Below are 12,250 nucleotides of genomic sequence, written 5' to 3' on the forward strand. Positions count from 1 at the left end.
ATTCTAAAATTCTATTCATGCACCTACTTACGCAAGGTAAGAATGGATTAAAGGATGATGGAGAATAACACCATATAATTGGTCCAAGGAAAGAATGGATGTGAGGAAGATGGAGAACAATGTAATGAAATTAAATAGTTCACTATTATTTTTTATTTAGTACATGTGAAAGGGGATTATATATTTTTGGGTATCATTGTTTTGTATATCAAATGAGAGATCATGTATTTCCATGTTTGACCATTTCATTGTTGTGATGTATCGATGCTTCTTATAAATTATTCATTTTCATTGTCTTATGTTTCTATAAGTCTTATAAAATTTTCACTCTAATTGTTGTACATTTTTATATTATATGTATTCAAATACAACAACTAAATATAATCTCTAAATTGAGATGCATTTTTTAGGTTTAATTTGAAATAGTAAAAAATTACATAAAGTAAGTAACATCGAAATAAACTTTAAAATTTATATGATGGAGTCATTGTGATGTTCAATCCATCCAAAAGAAGCCCTAACAACTAATCATCCTTGTAGGCTCATTTCAAGAGCTTTGCCACTCTCATTATAGAGATCTATGCAATTACACCATTTACATCAAAACCCCAAAAATGTGTGTCTAGTGAGGCCTTAACACTTCAAAATACCAGCAATAGAAAAAAACATTGAAAAATTCTTGATAGTTGCTCTTATGTTAATGAAGCAAAAAGTTGTAGACCTTTGATTTACATCATTTCTACCTTGCCTTTTTTATTTTCAATTTTTCACTATGCATAAACAAAATGAAAGGGTACCCAACCTACATCTAACTAGTCCTCGATGAAAATCCGTAGCCCCTTTGTAAAAGTGTACATAAAATTGATAGGATAACATGCTGCCTTGAAGAGTAGAATCAAAGAAAACTATACCATTCTTTCAAAGTAAAACCCAAACATTAGAGAAATTTGAGAATTTGTGCAAAAAACAAAAAACAAAATTGAAAATGAAATACCAACTACACAAACCACCGCCAAAGAAACATTGTAAGGGGGAAGCTCATCCTGGCTTTAGACTAGTCTTCCTCATCTTTATCTATCTCCTCCATTACTTTCCTAAGCTGGTGTAGTTGTTCCTCATCTTTTCTAGACCAACCCACATGAACTTTCCTTTGTGCAATGTTCATGTCAATTATTGGTTGCATGACTAGTGGTTTTAGGAAATATTAGGCTTTCCTTGCCTCCTTCAAATGTGTGTGCCTTAGCCTTTCATCAAGTCTCTAAATAAATAGAGTGTACTTATTGTGATATTGCTATCCGGATTTAACTGTGTGATTTTGAGTCAAACTCATTGACCCATGTTTCATGAGTAGTGATTCAACATGAATCCATCTCTCATGAGAATAAAGGGTACACTTAGCACTCATTGGATCTAGGTGATGCTTATAGAGGTGAAGCACCAAGACTTCCCGGGAGGTCACCCATCCCAGTACTACTCTAGCCCGAGCGTGCTTAACTACAAAATTTCCTCCATGGTTAAACCCAAAGCTTGCAATCCTATTTGCAAAACCTTCACCAAGTGTTGTGCCTTATGAACCATTCATTAGAAAGCCCCTTAAGCTCATCGATTGATAAGTAGGAGATAATTTCCACAAGTCAAATTGTGATATTGCTCTCAAGATTTAACTGTGTGATTTTGAGTCAAACTCATTGACCCATGTTTCATGAGTAGTGATTCAACACGAATCTACCTCTCATGATAATAAATGGAACACTAAGCACTCATTGGATCTAGGTGATGCTCATAGGGGTGAAGCACTGAGACTTCTCGGGAGGTCACCCATACCAAATGCCTAAAACATTTTCATTCTTTTTTGTTTCTCTCCCATATTGATGCAAATGCAAGGAATTGGTGTCTCCAAGATTTCATCTAAGCACTAGTACATTTGAGGTGAATTTGAGACCAAAATTTGCGACCATTTATTAAAATGTTTTAGATTGGTCACAATATGGAAGGAAAAATCTCTTTTTTTAAAAATCCATGCCCGTGTTGGTCGAAATTTTGACCAACACTTAGTTGAACATGGAAAAATGAAAAAGGGCATTGCGCCCACCCATTTCATTGTTTTGTTAAATAGGGAATTTAACGTGTTGGTCAAAATTTTGACCAACACTTAGTTGAACATGACAAAATGAAAAAGGGCATTATGCCCGCCCATTTCATTTTTTTGTTAAATAGGGTTTAATGGCTGCCCATTTCATTGTTCTGTTAAATTGGGAGGTGGCAGATTAGCGCAAAGGGTATCGCTCGTAGGGCATGCGTGCATGTCGATTTGGATGTGTTAATACGCGCACGCGGGGGAGCTGCACAAACAATTTAGGAGAAGAGGCAGAATCGAGGAAGAGGCAAGGAATCAAGGTGCTTATCACGTTTTTCTGCCATTTTTTGTTCAATCTTAGCCATGGCACCCATTAGGTCATTTTGAACAAATTTTTTCTCTGCAATCTCTTTAGCAATTTTTGCCACATGTATATCACGCTTCATTTCCAATTGATGCTTTCCTATGTATGAGCACCCAATTCGCTTAATCAACCTGCTGCATAAACTTTGCTAACTCTTCCAGGCTCATGTATGGTTGAGAAGAACAAAAATATCTCCTATATCATTTTGGACATTTATGGAGTCTTGGAGTTGTGAGGGGGTCGATCAAAACCAATCGCTAGTGTCCCCTACAATTCTATGGGGCAAACTCTTATTCCTTCAGTAGCGCCTGGCCGTATAGCGGGGAAGCACCATCCATATAGCCTATAGAATGGTAAGGGGAAGCACCATATAGTATAGCATGGATACATAAGCTACTATTCTATAGGCTTCTGGTTATCATAATTCGATTGAATCCTAGGGTCTCAGCGTGACCCCTTCAGAATAGCTATGTTGCTTGAGCCCACTGAACCACTCCAGTTTTGGATGGCTGTGTTGCCTTCCCATATCATACCTGCTGCCTTTCTATAGTACTATAGTATCTACAAAATTCTTCATAAAACACATAAATCCTTTTGTTTCCTAGATATTTCTATGAATGGACACTGATTCTAGATAAAAAGGAAAGGTTTGAAACCCATCGAGTCACTTTTTCAATCATCTGGGTTTTTGGCCTGAACAATTGAGATGCCCACTAGGCATTAAAGTTTTGATAGTTGATATATGTAACAAATGATACTAGTTATATTTGAAGGTTATGTTTTTAGTATTTAATTGTTAGATGGGTTAAACTATTCAAGTGAAGGGATGAGTTTCCCTATACAACTAAATCCAGAAACTCTTGTATCAAATCTTTTAGGTATGTTTTGCTTTAGCGCCACATAGGCCACATAGCGTCAACTCAATGAATATGAAATATTATGAGTTAAATTTTTAAAATAGAAATTTTGGTACATGAAAAATGAAATGGCATTTCAAACACCTAAACAATTGATGGCAATGAGTCTATTCCATCCAACAACGAGCTTTCTTGGCATCAATGCTTTGATTGTTGATGCATTGCATGAATGGCAATAACTAGATTTGATGATTATGTTTGCATTGTCATAAAAGCAAGTGCAGGTGGAGCAACACCCCTGCCTGGTGAGTGAACCTCTAATGAATGAAATAATAATGTATAAAGTCATTTGTGGTTCACATCTCTAAAAAGAAACAAAATGTTTGATAGGTTCTTGAATCTTTATTAATGAAACAATTAAGTTATAACACAGGTATGATAGCTTCAATGACTACACTTACTGTTCTTGGTGTCCCAGTTAAAGGTTCATCATTGGATGAAATGGACTCCCTACTATCAATACTTCAGGTGTTTGAAATGCTAATTCATCTTTTGTGTACCCAATTTTTAAATTTCATTATTTCTTTAAAAACTTCATATTCATTGAGTTGATGCTATGGAGCCTAAGTAGTGCTAAAGCAAAACATAGCAAAGAGATTTAACTTTTGAAATTTGAGTTTTTGGATTTAACAGTATACGAAAATTAATCTTTACAGTTGAATAGTGTACCCACCTAAGAATTGAATTTTGATTCCTTTTCCATGGGCCTCTTTAGCATATTCTGCCATTCCATCAGGTGTTCAATGAGCAGATTCAATGGTTATCTGCAACACAACCAGAATTCAAATATCTTATCAAAATGTGTGGTACCAAATATTGTTGCATTCCATTCACTTAAGAATTTCTTAAAATTATTCTTCAAGAAATTGTGTGCAATTCAAGAAATTGTGTGCAATTCAAATAGGCTTCACAAACCAACCTCATATGAGACAGTAAATGATTTGAGAATTTTTGCAGTAGCTGTCATGACTGGCAGATTAGAATCTGAGCCCATTATAATACCCACTTCTGGGCTACCTATAAGAAATAGGCAAAATGAAGAAATCTTAAGACAATAGTCTATGTATGTATTGAAACAAATTATAGAATGAAAAATAAGACAGAAAATAGTAATGCAAAAGAATAGAGATATTGGAACTACAAAATCAATTGGGACAGATGCCTAAAAATATTGAATAAATAATAAATAGTCAATTCGCAAAACTACAAGCATATGTCATGATGAATGAGTTGATATTGCTGTACATCAAGGGTCTAATAGACCAAGATGATGGAAATGAACTTAAACATATTCATCTGTCAATTGGAATTGCTCCATTTTGCTGATCTACGTGCTGCTAATCCTATGTATTCAAGGTATGATACATTGAGATGTTAGAAGGGAACTCAAGCTTGATGGATTGTGAAGTCTGATTTGCGGTCTCTGTGAGCTATTATCATCCAAAAAATATACCCCCTTTCATTCATCTATCCATGAGCTATTTCTTGTGATTGTGATTGTGATTGAGCTTGTAACTCAATGACCTACTTCGGTTGCTAGTGTAGTTTTAGTCTTTTGCTTACTTAGATTCACTCCTCTATCACGATGTAATGTCCCCAAATCTTATTTGATATACTAACAGATTAGATCTAACAGAGTAAATATTATTCTAAATAGAATAGGAAAAGGTGGATTATAATTAATGAGGACTGTCATCAACATTTATTTTCCAAATATAATTTTCAAGCCTCTTGGAGCATGCAGGGGAAGAAGCTGACATAGCTTATGAAATTATGCTATGCTCTTATTCTACAGAACCAATTTTTGTTGAGGTTGGACACCAAACATATTACCTCACAACCATGTTCATGGTTGATAAGGCATTGTTAGAAAAGATTTCTCAACATATTCATTTTGTTAGAAAAGAGTCAATGCACAAAAAAATTCATCAATGCACATAAAAATTCAAAAATAATTCCTAATGGATATAGAAAATTAATGAAATAAGGGGGATATGATCATATTGTGTGACTTATGAAGATAGATATTGGAACCCTTAACATGAACTAATATACTACTATAACCTTGTTAACATGTCTTTTTTTTACAGCAGATGATCTGTGATGAAGCCACATTGTTCTTCGGCATTGAGATCCCGGTCATGTTTGCAGGCTTCATAGATCAAAATTTACAATTATTTTTCATTGATCTTTGAAGGATTCATAGATTAATTTACAATATTTTCAGTAATCTTCAAGGGCTTCAAAAATAAATTCACTTTGTGTGATCTGTGAAGGCATCAAAGATAAAGTCATGACATTTTCAGTTATCTTTGAAGACTTCATAGATAGATATGTCAAATTTTCCTAAGTTCAAAGATTTTAGAATTTATGTATTTCATAGAAGTATAAATCCCACGGTGTAATTATATTGTTAGTATCTATTTTCTCAGAAACTAATTAGAGAGGAGTATATCATTGAATATATAGATTTTAGTGGCCTAAAATGAAATTCCATGTGGATGCATGGCCAGGATTGATATAATGCCTGGATATCCAAAACATCTCGGGGACAGGGGTATTGCAAAATGTAGTGACACACAAAATGATTACCTAGAGATTCAATATTAATAAAGGAGTGGAAGTCTCAAATAATAGGAGTAACAAACCATGTCTAATAAGGATAAGATTGAAAACTAAGAAAAGATGACAACTAAAAGAATAAAATAATATTCCAATCAACTAGAATGTTAAAAACTTTCAGCAAATCCAATCTAATTGGATAAAATGACTCACCTCTAGATTTTTGAAGCAATGCTGGAATAGAGCAATGCCGCCACCACCCATGACACCCATTCAAAATGCAATTCAAACCTGCCAAAACTGTAAACCTTACAGAAAATCCAATGCAAATGGATATTGGGTCCACCCCTGAACCTCATTTGAAGCTCAATTTTATGAGGAAGAAAAGAAATTATACATACCCCAATTCTCTCCCATTATACCTACATAGTCAAAATACAAATTAAAACAAAACATTAAGATCAAGATTCAAGGATATGGAAGTCAAATCACAAAAAAAGCATTTATAATAAAACCTGGCACTATAATCTTCTCTAATTCGGATATGTATCTACCAAAGGATTTAGTCCACAACATGGCTTTTTTGCTTTATAAACTATTATCCAAACCAAAACTACTCTCATAAGGAAGATAGGACTCAACCTTTTAGACCAATAATTACATGGAAATGTATGTGAAATGTCTGATCCTATAACCCACTTCAATTTCCTGATCATTTTTTTTTGTTCTCTCTCATAAGATTTGGCAGACATTTTTTGGTTTTGTGTCTGGATGAACTAATTTTAGAAGTTTACATTACAATATTTGTGAAATTATCCTTCCAAAATTGAGAAGGAATTCCATATACAGGAGAGATTCTTGGGTGAATCTATCCACTTATTTATAGTAGCTATCTTTATCTAAAGGAATTTGGCAACAAAGAAAACTTGAGGAAATATCACCCTTGTACAAATGGCTTTATGTCTTTAATATGTTGATTTGATTGTACAAAAAGCTAAGTTATCAGTTTGGCACTCATAGTCCCTGGATCTGGGTCTGATATAAAGGTTATTTGAGATCCAGTTCGGTGTAGTAATGCCTATGGGTTAAACCCAAAACTCAAAATGAACCAAGTTGTCCCCTCTCTGAAAGAATGCCTTTATATATCATCTTAAAATGAAAGGATGTTGTTTTGTTTTCCTAGAAAATCTTCTTTAACTCTCTGCTCATGCTTTTGTATAGACTGTTTGTAAGGCATTCTTCCTTGGCCAGGTAGGAGCTAATAAAGCCCTACTGTATTCAACTGTCTACTATCAGAGAGTCTTCCCCAAATCAGGCCTTTTTCTGCTGTGTGTTATCCAATTATTTTCATTGTCATTGTTTTTGTTTTTATATTTCAATATGTGCAGATGGAATATATATAGACATGATGCAACATTAAGTACTGCAAGCAAGATCTTGGTGGGCATCAGTATAGTAGGGTGTCAAATAGTGCCTGACAGGTTGTGATGTGTGCTGGAGAGTTAGAAAGTGCTTAAAACACTTTATGACCTCTTGAACTTCTCAATCGAACCAAGAGCAGCTTTTTCAAAATTGGACCATTGAAAATAGGTAAATACAATGGAAGTTTGTATGAACCAATTTTAATTATATCTAGGATTAAGAAATAGACAACAAATGGTTGTGGGCGTCATTTCTTAACCTTTTTATTAGAGTAGCAATAGAAGAGTTTTGTATCTTCCACTCACCATCATGCTTTTAACTATCCAAGGGCAAATAGGCAAGAGAAGCCATTGATAAGGCATTGAAAGAGATCATTCAAAAGCCTTGTAGCATGGAAGGAGTAGATTGTGAAGACTTCTAGCAATTCTATTGGCTTACCAAATACTTATACATTGTTACTATCAGACATACTTTTCTTTAGTGGATGAGAAGTAGAAATTCTTAGGACATATCCTAAAGTTGGATCTCATCTGCTAGATCCAATATGGATGAGAAAAAAGAGTTGGCTTCCCTTAGTAATGGCAATCCTCTCATCACTTTCCCATATGCCCCTTGAGTTTTGTTTTCAAAGTGTTGCTTCCTAATAATTAGTAGATAATTTTTCATGTTTTGATGGGAATTGTGCCATTTAACTAACAATTCCCACATGGAGTAGTGCCTGCCAAACTGCATGCAAGCTTTTTATTTTCGTCTTTTGAAGTTTTACCTATATGGGTGCATGTGTAGTTTTTAATGTGCATGAGAGTCCCTCATAGAAGACCTCAAGGGGATCATTTTTAAGTTTTTCGAGTTAGTAACTCTGAACTTTTGATCCTCTTTCTTCTCCTTATTATGTGACCATCTTATTCCATCAGCTTGTGTGTTGGTCTAGGTCACAAAAGCCTCAGGCTTATCATCAAAGTAGTATTCTAAATCTCAGATGAGAATTTTTTGTATCATAATCTAGTATTATAAACTAGTATAGGAGTAGTTATGCATATAATTTCATACATCTGCATTGTAATTTTATTTTTATGCATGGTTAGAACACTAGCTATAGTTTCTTAGTTTAGGAATTGAAGCATTATATAAAAAAGTATGTACAATGTAAATAATATTGACAATTTTTTTGCAATAAAGCTTTATGCAATTGTTGCTTCACTCATGGTGTGAGAATGCTTATATCTATGTCATTTGATTTTTTTCCACATCTTGTTCAAACCATATAATGCAATCTCATCTATGAAGCGTATTAAAAGCTAAGGGTTTGGAGTGACTCGTATACAATTCATTTTTTGTCATTTCATTATATAGTTTGAACAAGTGTGGAAAAAATCAAATTTTTATTACGAATCTTCTGTTCACTAATCTATGTTATACTAATCAGCAAGGTCACTTTCCTAATACTTTATGAATGGGATGCTATTTGCAAGGTCAGTTTCCTAATACTCACTATAGTACTTGCTATTTAATTGAGATAGACACGGTTCATTAGTTTGTTTGTATTCTCTTTGGATTTTGTTAAAGAAGACAACTGAATGCTATATCAACTAAAATTTTTGTGGTGTCAATAGGCTTGTGCATCTCTTGAGCCAAATTACCAGCCCCAGTGACATTTTTTGTTGTTCAAAAGCGACACCATACTAGACTATTTGCAAACAACTGTGTAGATAGGCATTCTATAGATAGACTTGGGAACATCTTGCCAAGTCTTCAGTACATAATAAAGCAACTGAATTTCATAAATTGTTTTTTTGATAGTTGATTTGTTTAAATATTGCCCATAAAAAATTACTTAGTACATCTCATCTTTTTTCTGCACAGGAGCTTGTAGTTCTGAAGAATCTGATAGCGAAGAATTTGAAGAAGATATTGTAGCAAAGGTATATTTGGTGTTCTTTTTTAAGTGAAAATGTGATTGGAAATTTTGTATGTTGTCATATTTCACTTGCAGAAAGGTCAAATTGTAAATAGAGGTGAAGTTGTATGGATTTAAGTTTCTTCTTCATCATTTATAATGCTCTCGATTCCTCCTTTGTAGCTGTAAAAATACTTGTTTATTTTCACCTTTCCAGATACCCTTTACCAAGTTCTTCAAGATTCCAAAATATCTTGGGCTGACCCCACTCCAACATGTCCTAACTCCTACTTGGTTAAGAGAGCTAACTCCTTTTTATATGTGTCTTCCTCTTACTACTCCATCTGCAGGTTGCAAACAAATCATCCTTCTTCCACCAACGAGTCATTTCCTTCAAGAAAGACCATTTCTGACGATATCAATGCACAAAGAAATAGGGAGACAATTGCTAGACTATGGTCTAACTTAAAAAGAAAAGGTGATGGAAAATGTTATTGTCCTTGCAAAATGTGTAAGGGTTTAAAGACTCGAAGATATCTAATCACAACAGCTGAGCAACATTGTAGGCAACATGGTCACATTGAAGGGGGAAACGAGTATCACCCATTGGTATGTATTTTAATAGTTTATAAATTACATAAGACATGATTTTATGATGACATTATGGTCATGGTTAATATAAGGTCATCATTTTCATATAGGTCAACATCCCTGAGTTTCATGTTATGGACCATGACAATTTGGAGAATGCAGATTTCCAAATGAGAGAACATGGAGGTGTGAATATTGAAGTAGAAGGTAATGATACCATGGAAGAAGACTAGGATGATGAAGATCACGGTGATCAAAATGATCACGATGATCAAGATGATGATGATGATGACGACGACGCAGAGCTTGATGTGCCTTTACTTGAGAAGGCACAATAGTCCCTATATGAAGGCTCCAAAACAACTCTTCTTGTCGCTGTATTGCTACTGGTGAACTTGAAGGTTATGAATGGTTTATCCAACATAGCAATGACACGTATGTTAAGGTATGCCATCGTCTTTCATTATTTTACTTGTAGTTCCCTTACAATTAACATTAGGTTCGTGTAGCAATTAATATTCTTTAAATTAAGAAATTATATTTTTGGTCGTAGGTTGATAGGTGAGTGTTTTTTACCACGATCAAACATTCTACCTCGCTCGTACCGAGAATTATCTGCCATTATGAAATTTATTGGAATGGAGTATCAAACAATACATGCATGTCCAAATGATCATATTATTTATCATAAACAACATGAATTTGCAACACAATGCCCTACTTGTCATATCAGTAGATATCAATCAGATCGATTAACAAAAAAGGTGCTTTGCAAGGTTCTTCGGCATATTCCCATTATTCCACATTTGCAACGATTATTCAAGTGCAATAGCTTGGCACAATTTATGGATTACCATGCACGCAATAGAAGTCAAGATGACATTATGCGAATGCCTGCAGATGGTTCAACTTTTAAGGAAATAGAGGAAAAATGGCCACACTTTAAAGAAGAACCTCGTAATCTCAAGCTTTCATTGGCAACAGACAGTGTCAATCCTTATGGAGAGATGAGATCTACTTACTTGGTGTGGCCTATTTTTGTTATCAACAATAACATACCTCCTTGGTTGTCCATAAAGAGAGAGCACATAATTCTGACACTGATTGTTCCAGGTATTTTTTTATTTAGTGGTCATCTAAATTAATTTATTATTACTAATCCATCAAATGGTCAAAATAATTATGTAATGTTTTTGCTCATTCAACTAGGTAAGTACCAAGTTAAAGATATCAACGTATATATTGAACCCCTTATCGACGAGTTGGTTGTGTTATGGAATGGGGTTACTATGTATGACATTTGTAGACCAATAGGACAAAGACAATTTCAATTTCATGCAATTCTTGTATGGACAATACATGATGCCCCTGGGCTAACACATTTTTGTGGTATGTTCTCTTCTTGACACCTCTTTTTTGGTATGTCAAAGTTAACACATTTAATCTAATTATACACGATCTTGTAGGTCTTCAGACAAAGGGTAAATTTTCATGTCCAGTTTGTGGTCCAAAGATGAAATCTCGTCATTCAAAAAGTTTAAGAAAGCAGGTGTTTGATGAGAATAGACACTTTCTGCACAAAAATCATAAGTACCGAATTACCGAAAAACATCTTTTAAATGGTTTAGAAGAGACTACGTCAAAGCCACAGAGAATGACACCTCGCCTATGGAAGTTGGCATACAATAAAATAAATCGTCAAGGTAATGTCATTCCATTTGATGGTTTTTCTTTCAAATTTATATTTCGATATTGTGTTTTGTTTACTGATGATGTGATTGATGCTTGTGAAGGTTGTCAAGACATCAATGACCAACTTCCAAAAGGACTAAAAATTTATCCTATGCAATTTACTAAGTTTTCGTACTACAAGCAACTCCCAATTGTGCATTTGTTTGATCCTATGCATATTGGAAAGAATGTAGCAGACTTTATGGAAAATCTTGGATGGAAGGCGTGACAAAGATCAAATTGTCAAAACTTGTAGTAACATTGAAGAATCCAACCATGCAATGAAAAATGGCATTCAATCAAATAATAATGGAGACCAGATTGATACAAGTGCCCTTAGTTGGTTATTGTCAGAGCAGCAGAGCAATGCTATAAAAGAAGTCATAAAAAAAATATGATTTACCACAGGATTTGCTATGAACATAAACAATGTCATATCAAATAAAAGTGAATTTGGGCTAGGGTTGAAAACACACGATTGGCATACATTTATTAAGGTAATTCATGTTATTTTTTATTCACTATATATTTATATACTGCATGTAGTTTCAATTGCATTCTTTTATAAAATATTGACAAGATCATTTTACAAATATTGCAGTGGGTTCTACCTCTATCTCTCCCACGCCACTTCACCAACAATGTCAAACAGGTTATATATGATCTTGGAAAATACATGAGGTGGTTGT

This window comes from Cupressus sempervirens, chromosome 2 (assembly GCF_028749045.1).
Source record: "Cupressus sempervirens isolate cs-2001-9-10 chromosome 2, ASM2874904v1, whole genome shotgun sequence".
NCBI lineage: Eukaryota > Viridiplantae > Streptophyta > Pinopsida > Cupressales > Cupressaceae > Cupressus > Cupressus sempervirens.